The sequence below is a fragment of the Chrysemys picta genome, chromosome 8, assembly GCF_011386835.1.
Source record: "Chrysemys picta bellii isolate R12L10 chromosome 8, ASM1138683v2, whole genome shotgun sequence".
In the NCBI taxonomy this organism is placed as follows: Eukaryota; Metazoa; Chordata; order Testudines; family Emydidae; genus Chrysemys; species Chrysemys picta.
Window position 1 is genome coordinate 48,885,537 of NC_088798.1, and position 12,386 is coordinate 48,897,922.

General features: G+C 39.1%; 1 long non-coding RNA gene across 2 annotated transcripts in view; it reads right to left on the reverse strand.

Moving 5' to 3' along the window:
- Positions 1-869: 869 nt before the first annotated feature.
- LOC122173810 (uncharacterized) overlaps positions 870-12,386 on the reverse strand; it is a 96,272-nt gene continuing 84,755 nt past the window's right edge. For both annotated transcript variants that reach the window (XR_010589762.1, XR_010589763.1), the window contains 2 exons: positions 7,761-7,849; positions 870-3,241 (listed from right to left, as the gene is read on the reverse strand). This is a non-coding gene — a long non-coding RNA (uncharacterized LOC122173810). The remainder of the gene's footprint in view (positions 3,242-7,760; positions 7,850-12,386) is intronic.

Consider the following 12,386-nt stretch of genomic DNA (forward strand, 5'->3'; position numbering starts at 1 on the left):
GGTTAACTGGAGCTGTATAAGCTGGAGATCCAGTTGGAGAGTGGTTGGATCACAGGTCTCACCTTAAAGAGAAGTGGAGGTACAGGCCTGTCACTTGAAAGGGGTGCACTTGTAGGTCTCAGACAAAGGTCTCAGAAGGAACTGCTTACTCAGGGACCATGACAGAAAGCATTGTATAACAATTTGACTAACCTACAATGGCTGAGATGGGTGAAGATGCCAGCGCTCTGTCATACAATTTATAAAAGGTTCCTTGAAGGAGATAAAACACCCTTTCCACACTATAACGTTTAACCAATTTTGTACACAATTAGTGGCATGTTTGGCTCTAAAAATGACATATGTCCACATACCTCCTGGTTAAAACTTGGTTAGTACCTAGGGCAGCAAATACTATAAAATGGATTGAATTACCCACCTTATTTCTTGAGATAAGTTCCTTGAGAGCCTCTGTTAAAAGTTCCCGTGTGAAGTACGTGTACTCTCTTTTTAAAAGAACATTACTATCCCTAAGGAGCTCAGAGGGAACAAACCTGAGATCTCTGAAATATGATCGAAGTCCAAAGTATTAATTAATGTGCTTGTCCAAAGTCTGAGTACTGACTGAAATTTGACCCATTCTAACCTTTTTTGCACATCCAAAAAGGAAACAAAGGTATCACTTTCAAAGAACTCTTCAGGCTATAATATGTGCTTCTCAGTTCAGTTCTGCCAGTCTAGTTTTGATTCATTTATAGACATAAGTATTGTTCCATACATACGTTTTTTTTATTAAACCCAAGCACTTAAACCAATTTTTAAATGTAAGTTATTTTACAATCACCACAAATATAAAATTTTGGCATTGCTGATGATTAAAGTTATTTACTGAAAATAAACTTACATAAGTGGGCAACATTCAAGTATGTCTCTCGCAGTTTCAAGACAAGATGAGCTATTTGGAGGAAATATGGTCTCTTTCTATTCTTTACTCTGGCAGAGCCAAGGTATATAGCCCAAAGTGTAAAATAATTTTGTTTGCTTGTTTACTATTTTTGCAGGACAGAAGAATATGTTAATATTTCATATTATATACGTGTGTGTGTGTATAATTAATTAGGCCTGTCGATCACAGTTAACTGATTAACTCAAATCATGATTAAATTTTTTAATCACGATTATTGCACTGTTAAACAATAGAATACCAATGAAATTTATTACATATTTTTGGATGTTTTTCTACATTTTCAAATACATTGATTTCAATTACAACACAGAATACAAAGTGTACAGTAATCACTTTATTATTTTTAAAAATGTTAAAAAAATAATATTTTTCAATTCACCTCATACAAGTACTGTAGGCAATCATGAAAGTGCAACTTATAAAAGTAGTATTTTTGGTTACATAACTGCACTCAAAAACTAAACAATGTAAAACTTTAGAGCCTACAAGTCCACTCAGTCCTACTTCTTGTTCAGCCAATTGCTAAGAGAAACAAGTCTGTTTATATTTACAGGTGATAATGCTGTCCACTTCTTAATTACAAACGTAAATAGACAAATCTGAGAGGGATGAGGTGTGGAACATGCTTTCAGAAGTCTTAAAAGAGCAACATTCTCATTCAAAATCTACAGCACCCAAACCACCAAAAAAGAAAATCAACCTTCTGCTGGTGGCATCTGACTCAGATGATGAAAATGAACATATACTGGCCCGCACTGATTTGGATCATTATCGAGCCGAACCCGTCATCAGAATGGACGCATGTAGTAAGTAACTGAAAAATACTATGTCTTATGTTTTTTACAGCACAAATATTTGTAATCAAAAATATAAAATAAGCACTGTACACTTTGTATTCTGTGTTGTAACTGAAATCAATATTTATGAAAAAGTAGAAAACATCCAAAAATATTCAAATAAATGATATTCTATTATTGTTTAATAGCAAGATTAACCCTGCAATTATTTTTAATTGTGCGATTAACTGCGTGATTATTTTTTAATTGTGCAATTAATCAGTCATGATTATTTTTTTCAATTGTGCGATTAATTGTGATTAATTTTTAATTGCTTGACAGCCCTAATATATATTAGTTTTTTCCCCTAGAATTTGAACAGTTTCTGATCTAAAATACAAGGAAAGTACCTTGAATAATTAGCTAAAAAAGTAATAACATTTTCCAAAGTAACCATGAAGTTCACAAAACACTAACAAAAGTGAAAGGAAAAGGAATCTGTGACATTTGATTATACTGGGCAAAGAATCATAACATGGATGAACTTTAGTTTCACTGCAAAATTTTTAAAGGTAAGCCCCAAAGAAGTCTTCCATGGATTTGACTACTGTGACTTGATATTTTGTGATATGACAAGCAGGTCATCCACGATTCAGGATTGAAGAGAAAGTGGCTTAAATGCATCCTGGGTGTCTTTCCAGTGAAATGGATTTGCACCAGGGATTAATTTGACCCAGCATAATCTAGCAGTTGCAGAAGTGAAGAAGAAAATGTTCAGCTTTTCTTCAGTTTTTACAAGGGTTACATAATTGCAGTGATTAACCTATCTGAAAGGAAAAAGCTTTGTGTGGCCCATGACAGTTTAACAGTTGCTTCACATCACAGTCATGGACAGGGGCACAGAGAACTTCTAAGTGACTAGAAAGAAAATGTCATATTTTCCTGCATTCCACAAAAGAATCCTTTATGGAGGACAGTCTATCCCCCCCCTACTGGGAAATGATAGACAAAAGAACTGTTAATCACTGTCACCCTATAATAGCCTTTCAATGTCCCACCCACCCTTGCTTTCCAGGTGAGTATGAAAAAGGCCATCAACTACTGCAGAACCTAAGCTTCCATGACAAAAATAAAATAAAAAAGTTTCTATCCCACATTATTGTGGAGAAAACCTTAAAAACATGAACCAACTTATGAGTGTAGCTGGTGCTATTACACACTCTGGTCTGTACGGGAAGCATCACTCATTCTGCTTCAGTCCAGCAGAAGCTGCTGTGACCCCCATGCCGCAGTGAATCTTGGAGTCCTCGCACTCTTTATCCTGAACCAACATGGGAGGAGGAATGAAAAATCTACAGTACCTCTTGTATTCATCTCCTCTCCCTGGAGGAAACTTCCTTACTGTCTGAGGCCATGCCAGAGAATTCCTGCTCTGCCCCCTTCAGCCTCCTTCTCCCCATGGCCAGACAATCCTTCCAATCTTTTCCTTCTGTGGAGATCTTGTATTTCCTTTTCAGAGCTAAGGAGAGGAACAGAAAACACAATGTTTCTTACCTCCCAAAGATCCCTGCAGCTCTCTTAAGCAATGGACAAGAGTAGAGCAGACCCCTAATGACTTCAGGATGGCATGTCACCTACAAACAAGGGCCAGGTCAATTTATTTGTTCACAAGAGCCTACATGACCAAAAGACAACATTCCAGGGATGAGATTGTTGACAGGACTGGAAAGTCAGTGAACCTACTTCCCTTGCTTCTTCCCAGCAGCTGCTCCTTTCCCCTAAGAGCACTCTCATTTTACTTTCTTATTTCAGGCATCTATGGGGAGTATGAAGAGTTGGGGCTTCTTGGGGGAGCCCATCCATGCTTTGCTTTGGATACAGGAGGGTAGAGGGGCTCACTGGGTAAGGAAGCATCTTGGGAACAGCTATAGGAAGTTCTCCTTGGAAGTCTGAGATTATCAAGCTCAAAAACTCTAAAGAAACCTCCAGGAGTTAGTTCATTTCCAGCACCTGCAAACCAAACTGCTGAGTTAATTTCACTAGGTCTGAAGGGTTCATACAGACTAACAAGCTCCGTGATATCTGTAATTTGGAAATATGGGTTATCCTTTGTATTCTATGTATTTATCCTTGTCATTTATTCTTGTCAAATCCAAATTCTTTTCCGTTATCCACAGAAAACAGACTCATTTTCTTCTATCACTTAAAAAAGGCTGCTTCAGAAAATCTGTTTATATATTAAATAATTATAATGTTAAAGATACCCCTACTAAGCAACAATAATACTTTGAGTTCAAAAACCAATTAAGACTAAGTTTTTATAAAATATGGCCAAGTACCTGTTTAAAAGAGAACTCTATATCAGTATTGATGTAAATAGCAAATAGATGAGCACCATCTACGAATACCTTAAGAATATGCAGCATAGTTCCTTGGTTCTGTAGGACCAATTAAAACTTGTCATTGGCTTCTTCTTTGAAGCTCTTTACCTGAACTCTTGGTAGTAGCCACAACTTTGTCAAGATTGAAACCCTTTTCAGAACGGATTGTTTCAATTTTTCATTTCAAAACAACTTTGTTTCATTATATATATATATATAAAACAAACTTCATCAACCCAACATGAAGGTGTTTTTTTGAGAATTTTATTTCATGGGAAGTTTCTAATATTTTTGGTGTTGTTCCATTTCAGTATGGGAAAATTTTCAAAAATCTCTGATTCTCCCATGAAAACTCTGCTACCTTCCCAGCTCTAATATTTCTGTGACACTAAGCACCCTGTCAAAGCATTTTAAAGGGCCCAGTTAATGTGAAGGTCACGATGGGTCTTCATAATTCCAAGACCGAGTCAAGTCTGCACTGCTGAATAAGCTATTATGCCAAGAAAATGACCAAATATTGCACTGAAATTCCAGATGTTCCTATGGGTCCAACCTTCATTGGTATGATAGGGTGGAAGGATGCCTAATAAATGAGAAAGGGCATCTTCCTGTCTTTCTTCCAGAAACCCTTTCCCCCCACTGCTTTTAACCTTATCCAAAATGCTAATATAACTCCTGCTGCTAGGACATATTATCAAAAGTTGTGAACCTTCTGAAAAATCAAGAAATAAAAAATTTAACCTGAAGGTGATATGCATTTAGGTTGCCAGAGTCCATAATGGATATATTGTGAGAGTCACAACAGTGTGGGTTTGAACTTCGCATGCAAACTGTCCAGAAACATGCAATTACCCAACACAAATACAAGCCATGCACATAATGGAGAGGGGAAAAAAGCAACAAATACTAACAAGCTCAATTACACCTTCAGCAAAGGATCAAAAACAAATGGAAAGTGCATAAGAGCTGGTATGGGCAACAGTACGTTTGATGTAGAAAAGAGGCTACTGCTACCCGTTCCTGCCCATTGCCCAATCCTAGCATTTGATAGAGCTTCCAAGACTGACCACAGATAGCCTTCCTAACAACGTGAGCCTTCTGTTGGCCAGTAGATGCCATGATAGGAAGGTGTGTCAATTCTTGGGCCTACTCTGACAAACCAAGCATCAGTTTGAATGACAGGCCCTCCTTTGTGTTTGTATCATCTTGATTGATTTGCCACAGTTTATAACCAGTTTGACAAATATAGCATAGGACATTCTACATTAATTTACAGGATACCGAAGAGGTTGTTGATCACAAAGGTTTACTTGAAACATACCCAGAACCACCTTCATATATGTACCTCACAATATACTATAAATACTCTTGACTCATACTTTGAAAATGTGAAGATTTATTAATGAGTCCTAAGTCAAGATCTGTATTCACAAGTGTGTCCTAGTGATTAGCTGCCCCTCTGAAAAAGAAATACACAGGGATGGTAGCCAAAAATTGGATTTCTAAAGTATATCATATTTACTATTAGCACTAAATAAGTTATGCCAAAAAAACCCAGTGATCATTGTCAACTTTTGCTTTTATACTAGGATAACTTGTTAAATGCCCAGTGTTGCCATTTTTTTCTCCTCTTCTCCATTATGCAGGAAGAGAAGGATCATCAGACATCAGGCAATAGTTTTCTCCCAACTTCTGTCAGCGATCAAAACAGCTGTGACTCCCAATTGTAAGTAGTGAAGTGTTGTTAGAAGATAAGTTCTCTCAGTGCCTTTTGTACTTACTTTGCTAAATGCATTTGCATTCCTACATCTTTCCCCTGACACCACCATGGTCAGATTTAGACTATCCTGTCTTTCAGAAAACATAGGGTTGATGTGTCCCACTTGATAGTCTGCAAAGAAGAGCCATGATTGAGACCTAATATTTCTTAACACCCACTCATTTTAGAAGCTCAAGAAAGTTTGGTAATGTTTTTAAGAAGTCTCCCCTTTTTGTTCCTTTGCACTTAATGGCTCTGGCTAGGACCAAAAGCACAAGAGCTATGAAAATGCTTGTTCTTGGTTTTTGCCAGCCAGATCAGAAGCAAGAAATTCCACAAACTTTGCAAAAAGACTGAGATCATCAACACAATTAAAGTCTTCAGGGCAGAGACAGATCTTTTTGTGATGTGTTTGTAAAGTGTCTATCACAGTAGGGGTCTTCTCCCTGAGACGGGCTCCTAGGTGATATGGTAATACAAATAAGAAACAACAATTTGGTAGAGTCAAAAGATGTGGGTACTGAGAATCAGGTACCGATAAGTATCTTTAATAAACACTTTTTGGTGTTCACCCATCACTATTTAGAGCTACCGCTTTGTCGGTCAAAAAACGTGAAATCCTTATGGAACTCAGCAATACCATTTCTTTTTAGTCTTACTTCAATGCAATGCACTACTTTCCCATTAGGAGATGATTGATTAGATTATACTGCAAAGTGCAAAAGACCAGAATCAGAAAATCCAGATTTTCACAAGGCAATACAGAGTAGATGAGCAGGGAAATGGGTAATGGATTTGAAAGTCAAAGGAGAGAATTATGAAGAAGGATATGTAGTATGGGCTTGTTCCTGCACCCACTAAGGTAAAAGGAAAAAATAACTTTATTTCAGAGGTGCACAAATGGATTTCTAAAATTAGAATAGTTGCCTCATGATGATTGAGATCCATTCCTACAAACTTTGGATAAGTATTCAGACATTTGGAGACTGATCATTTTTAGTCGTATGAAATATTCCAAGTTACAAAAAGCTGATTGACACATTTTTATGTTGAGTCTTCAGTAAGCTCAAAGGAAGAAAGCATTAAAAGCTGTTACTTTAGACAGTAAATTTGTACTAGACAATCTGCATAGAATTATGTGTGATCCTTGTAAGGGAAGTGTGTGGAAGAAAAGAGGATTCTTTTTAATGGGCTGCTGCAGGCAATTTTTTTGCAGTGGATCTGTGCACAGCTTCTGATATCAACTTTGGCTTTTTTTAATGGGATTGCTATCTCCTGGATAAAATTCAATTGCACTTGTCTATAGAATAGACATCCTTCTTGCATAAAGGCAGACTTAAAACTGCAGTTAAAATCTCTCTTTTAAACTTGCTGCAAAGGGAAATGTGATCCACATAGTGTAATTGCAATATCTTCCTTCAATAAACTGCTTAATCTGTAATAATGGCTCAGGTCTTTATAGGTATGTTTTATTTTTTTGTTTTTTAACAAATCTGTAAACAATCACTCTGATGGTTTTCAATTTTTCCTGGGTTACGTTTAACAGTTTTGTTACAATGGCACATAGGGGAAATAATTTTAAAAATAGTTTGTTGCATACATTATATATTAATTAAAAGAGACATTTTAATAAGTATTATAATTGCATGGTCACGTTTTCAAAAGTTAGGAAATGTGTAAATTTAATTTGTCCTCCTTATAGGGGGAAAATAGTAGATGATCACATAATTAAAAACTGTACCATAATACACAAGAGGGCCAAATTAAAGGTTGAATAAGCATGTTTGGTATTTAACTTGGAAAACTGAATGTTCTTTTAACGTAAGAAATTACAGCCAAAACCCCTAAGTTTTTTAAAATAATTAAAAATTGGAAAAAAAAAAAAAAACACATTGTACCTCAGTTTTCAGAATGGAGAGAGGTAAATAGTGTTGTCCCCCAAGGGTCTGCACTGGGCCCAGTCCTCTTTAACATATTCATAAACGATCTGGAAAAAGGAGTAAACAGTGAGGTGGCAAAACTTGCAGATGATACAAAATTACTCAAGATAGTTAAGTCTCAGGCAGACTGCGAAGAACTACAAAAGGATCACACAAAACTGGGCAACAAAATGGCAGATGAAATTTAATGTTGATAAATGCAAAGTAATGCACACTGGAAAATATAATCATAACTGTACATATACAATAATGGGGTCTAAATTAGCTGTTACCACTCAAGAAAGAACGCTTGGAGTCATTGTGGATAGTACTTTGAAATCATCCACTCAATGTGCAATGGCAGTCAAAAAAACAAACAGAATGTTGGGAATCATCAAGAAAGGGATAGATAATAAGACAGAAAATATGATATTGCCTCTATATAAATCCATGATACGCCCACACCTTGAAAACTGTGTGCAAATGTGGTTGCTCCATCTCAAAAAAGATAGATTGGAAAAGGTTCCAAAAAGGGCAACAAAAATTATTAGGGGTATAGAACGGCTTTCGTATGATGAGAGATTAATAAGACTGGGACTTTTCAGCTTGGAAAAGAGGCAACTAAGGGGGGAATATGATAGAAGTCTATAAAATCCTGAGTGGTATAAAGAAAGTAAATAAGGAAGTATTACTTACTTCTTCTCATAATACAAGAACAAGGGGCTACCAAATGAAATTAATAGGTAGCAGGTTTACAACAAACACAAGAAAGTATTTTTTCGTGCAACGCACTGTCAACCTCTGAAACTCCTTGCCCAAGGGTGTTGTGAAGGCCAATACTATAACAGGGTTCAAAAGGGATTTAGATAGATTCACGAAAGATAGGTCCATCAATGGCTATTAGCCAGGATGGGCAGGAATGGTGTTCCTAGCCTCTGTTTGCCAGAAGCTGGGATTGGGTGACACGGTATGGATCACTTGATGATAACCTGTCTGTTCATTCCCTTTGGGGCACCTACCATTGGCTATTGTCAGAGGACAGGATACTGGGCTTGATGGACCTTTGGTCTGACCCAGTATGGCTGTTCTCATGTTCTCACATGTGACATCAACAGGGTTAGTATCTTTAGATGACAATTACACTCCTCTGCCACTTGAGGTAACAGGAGTAACTAGTAGCAATAAATGGCTTTTATCCTCTATGTCAGGGGTGGGCAAACTTTTTGGGCCAAGGGCCACATCTGCGTATGGAAATTGTGTGGCAGGAATGCTCACAAAATTGGGGGTTGGGGTGTAGGAGGGGGGGAGGGCTCTGGGGTGGGGCTGGGGATAAGGGGTTGGGGGTGCAGGAAGGTGCTATGGGCTGGCACCGAGGGGTTCGGAGTGTGGGGGAGGGACCATGGCGAGGCCCCTCCGGCTCCTACACGGAAACACGGCCAGGCAGCTCTGCACACTGTCCTGTCTGCAGGTGCCGCCCCTGCAGCTCCCACTGCGACTTCGAGAACTTCTCAATAAAATGGTTGTAAGAATATTTTTAACAGGGGCAAAACCATTTTTAACAGGCACCGACTCAGTGGGTGGAGTACCCACAGAAAAAAAATAGTGGGTGCTCAGCACCCACTGGTAGCGCAGCAGAGCAGCTTCTCCCCCTCCCACCCAGCGCCTCCTGCCCACCACAATCAGCTGTTCAGTGGCATGCAGGAGGCAATTGGGAGGGGAGAAGCAGAGGTAGAAAGAGGCAGGGCAGTGGCAGAGTGGGAGGGAAGAGGCATTTGGGGGGGTGAGGGGAAGGGGTGAAGTGTGGGCAAGGCTTAGGGCAGAGCAGCGATCGAGCACCCCCTGGAAACTCAGAAAGTCAGCGCCTCTGGGCAAAACAATGTCTTTTCCCCCAGCCTCATTCTGAGAAATGGCTGAACCATTTTAGCTGAAACTTCCTCCAGGAAAAAAAAAATCAGCTTGAGGCAAACACCAGATGGAGAAAATTTCTGCCCAAGGCCTTTAAATTTAGCAAAGTTATAAGCAACTGAAAACAGGGTCTTTGAATGGAAAGATTTGGGCAATCTTAACAAAAGGCATTGTTACCTGCACTGACTATAATACACATACAAAGTACTATCCCCATTTCATAGTGGAGAAACTGAGGTAGAGAGATTAAATGATTCTCAATGTCATGCAGGACACATATTTAAATAAACACACAGTGTAAACAGGATGATGAAAGTTTGCTTGTAATGCACTTGTTCTCAGGGTTAGACACGTCTAGGTTCAATGTTATAGTAACATCGCAAACACTTCAAAATGTATTGCTTTTTCTATAGGCAAAAAATCCATGGAAAGGTAGACAATATAAACTTACATAAAGCTTTACATAAGATCACTGTAGAGAGCTCTGTGTCATCATAAGCATCAGCATAAGATAAATAGATTTAGGGAGGAATTTCCAAACAAAAAAAAAAGCATGATAACATAATGTCCTACCATATATTGTACGGTATATCCTTGAAGTGAATACTTGATAGACACAGAATTTTACATTTGCCAAACAAGGTTAAACTGAAGAAATATGTTACTGATGCCTCAAATGAGAAACATACCAGGAGACCACATAATCTAATATTTTATTTTCTTATTCTTATACAAGTTTATAATACACCTATGATTATAGACTCTAGGCAAACTATATATATTGTGACAAAGTTCTTCCTCTATCTTGGTGGGTCCTGCGCTTCTTGGCGGATTTTCTTGCCTCAGAGATTCACCATGTGGGTTGGGGAACAGCCCAGAGACCTTCCCCTCTGGAAGAACCCACAGTCCAGGTCAATTGGGAGGTTTGGGGGGAACCCAAGCCCGCCCTCTACTCCAGGTTCCAGCCCAGGGCCCTGTGGACTGCAGCTGTCTATAGTGCCTCCTGTAATAGCTGCATGACAGCTACAACTCCCTGGGCTACTTCCCCATGGCCTCCTCCAAACACCCTCCTTAGTCTCACCACAGGACCTTCCTCCTGGTGTCTGATAACGCTTGTGCTCCTCAGTCCTCCAGTAGCACACCCTCTCACTCTCAGCTCCTTGTGCCTCTTGCTCCCAGCTCCTCACACTCACACCACAAACTGAGGTGAGCTCATTTTAAAACCCAGGTGCCCTGATTAGCCTGCTTTAATTGATTCTAGCAGCTTCTTCTTAATTGGCTCCAGGTGTCCTAATTAGCCTGCCTGCCTTAACTGGTTCTAGCAGGTTCCTGATTACTCTAGTGCAGCCCCTGCTCTGGTCACTCAGGGAACAGAAAACTACTCATCCAGTGATCAGTATATTTGCCCTCTACCAGACTCCTGTACCCCACTGGTCTGGGTCTGTCACAATATATATATAGGAAATTCAAGTGCATCCATTTTCCTATGAATGGGAACCAAAATTACTGTGCCTGCATCAGATTCCAAAAACTGCATTTAATAGAACACTTCATAGCACCATCTATAGGTGGCCAGGCTCAGATGTATTTCTTATCAGAGCAATTTTCCAAAATGAGGACCTGTCTTGGAGAATGATCTCCTTTCCTAGCAACTGTATTCCTGGGACAAATAACTACAGCATTCTTATGAAATAAAAGTGATCTGGCAAAGCAGAAGGGAGAGAATGTCTCTCAGATAAGTAGGACTTATACATGATGTATATAGTAACCAGTACAACAAAATTTCCCCGAGAAGTAAACTTGCAGCAGGTGCAGAATATGGATTATGGGTGTGATATGTTTTCACCAGCTTCCCTTTCTGAAATGGTGGGCAGCTACATTTTATACTAGCCGAGGCTTCTGAATAGACTAGTAAGAGAAGACATTTCAATGGTTTGGGTGCTAGCCTGGGACTCTGGAAAACTGTTTCAATTCTCTGCCCATAAGCTTCCTGCGTGACCTTGGGCAAGTCACTTTCTCTTCTTGTCCCTCAGTTCCTCATCTGTAAAATGAGGCTCATACAATTTCTCTCCCTCACAGGAGTGTTGTGAAGATGGATACATTAAAAACAGTGAGGTGCTCAGATACTATGATACTAGAGGGTATGTAAGAACCTAAATAGAGGTTCTATCAAGATGAGCCCCAGGCAGGGTACATTGCAGTAGAGTAGCATTGAAATAAGAAAAAGGAATGGATGACTGTGGCAAAGTGCACTTCTGAATAGAAATGATGCAGTGTGACTGAAAATGAGAGATGACATTTGTGGCTGTGCATCCATGAGCAGCGATGATCTTAGTGAACACACTTTTTGCAACAGTTGTGAAAAGATAGATTGTAATCTGAATCGTATGTTGCCTGCTTACTTTCTCTCAGTTCAGATTGCTGCCGAAAACTTTGCTAGATTCTGTCAGAATATTTCCTTTGGCAATCAGCCAGTTTATCTGGATTGGGTTTGAGTCTCTTCCCTGTGCTCCTAAACTCTCATTAAGTCTCTCACCCACAACTCTCGCAGATAAACATGTAAGAATATGAACCGGGTACATCAAGTCTGTAGAATAGTAGATGTGGACCTTCGTAAGCATAAGGATGACAATATGGCTCGCCAAAGGCTGATGTAAACCTTGAACTAGTGTGGTGACAAGCCGTGTCTGTGGGATACAG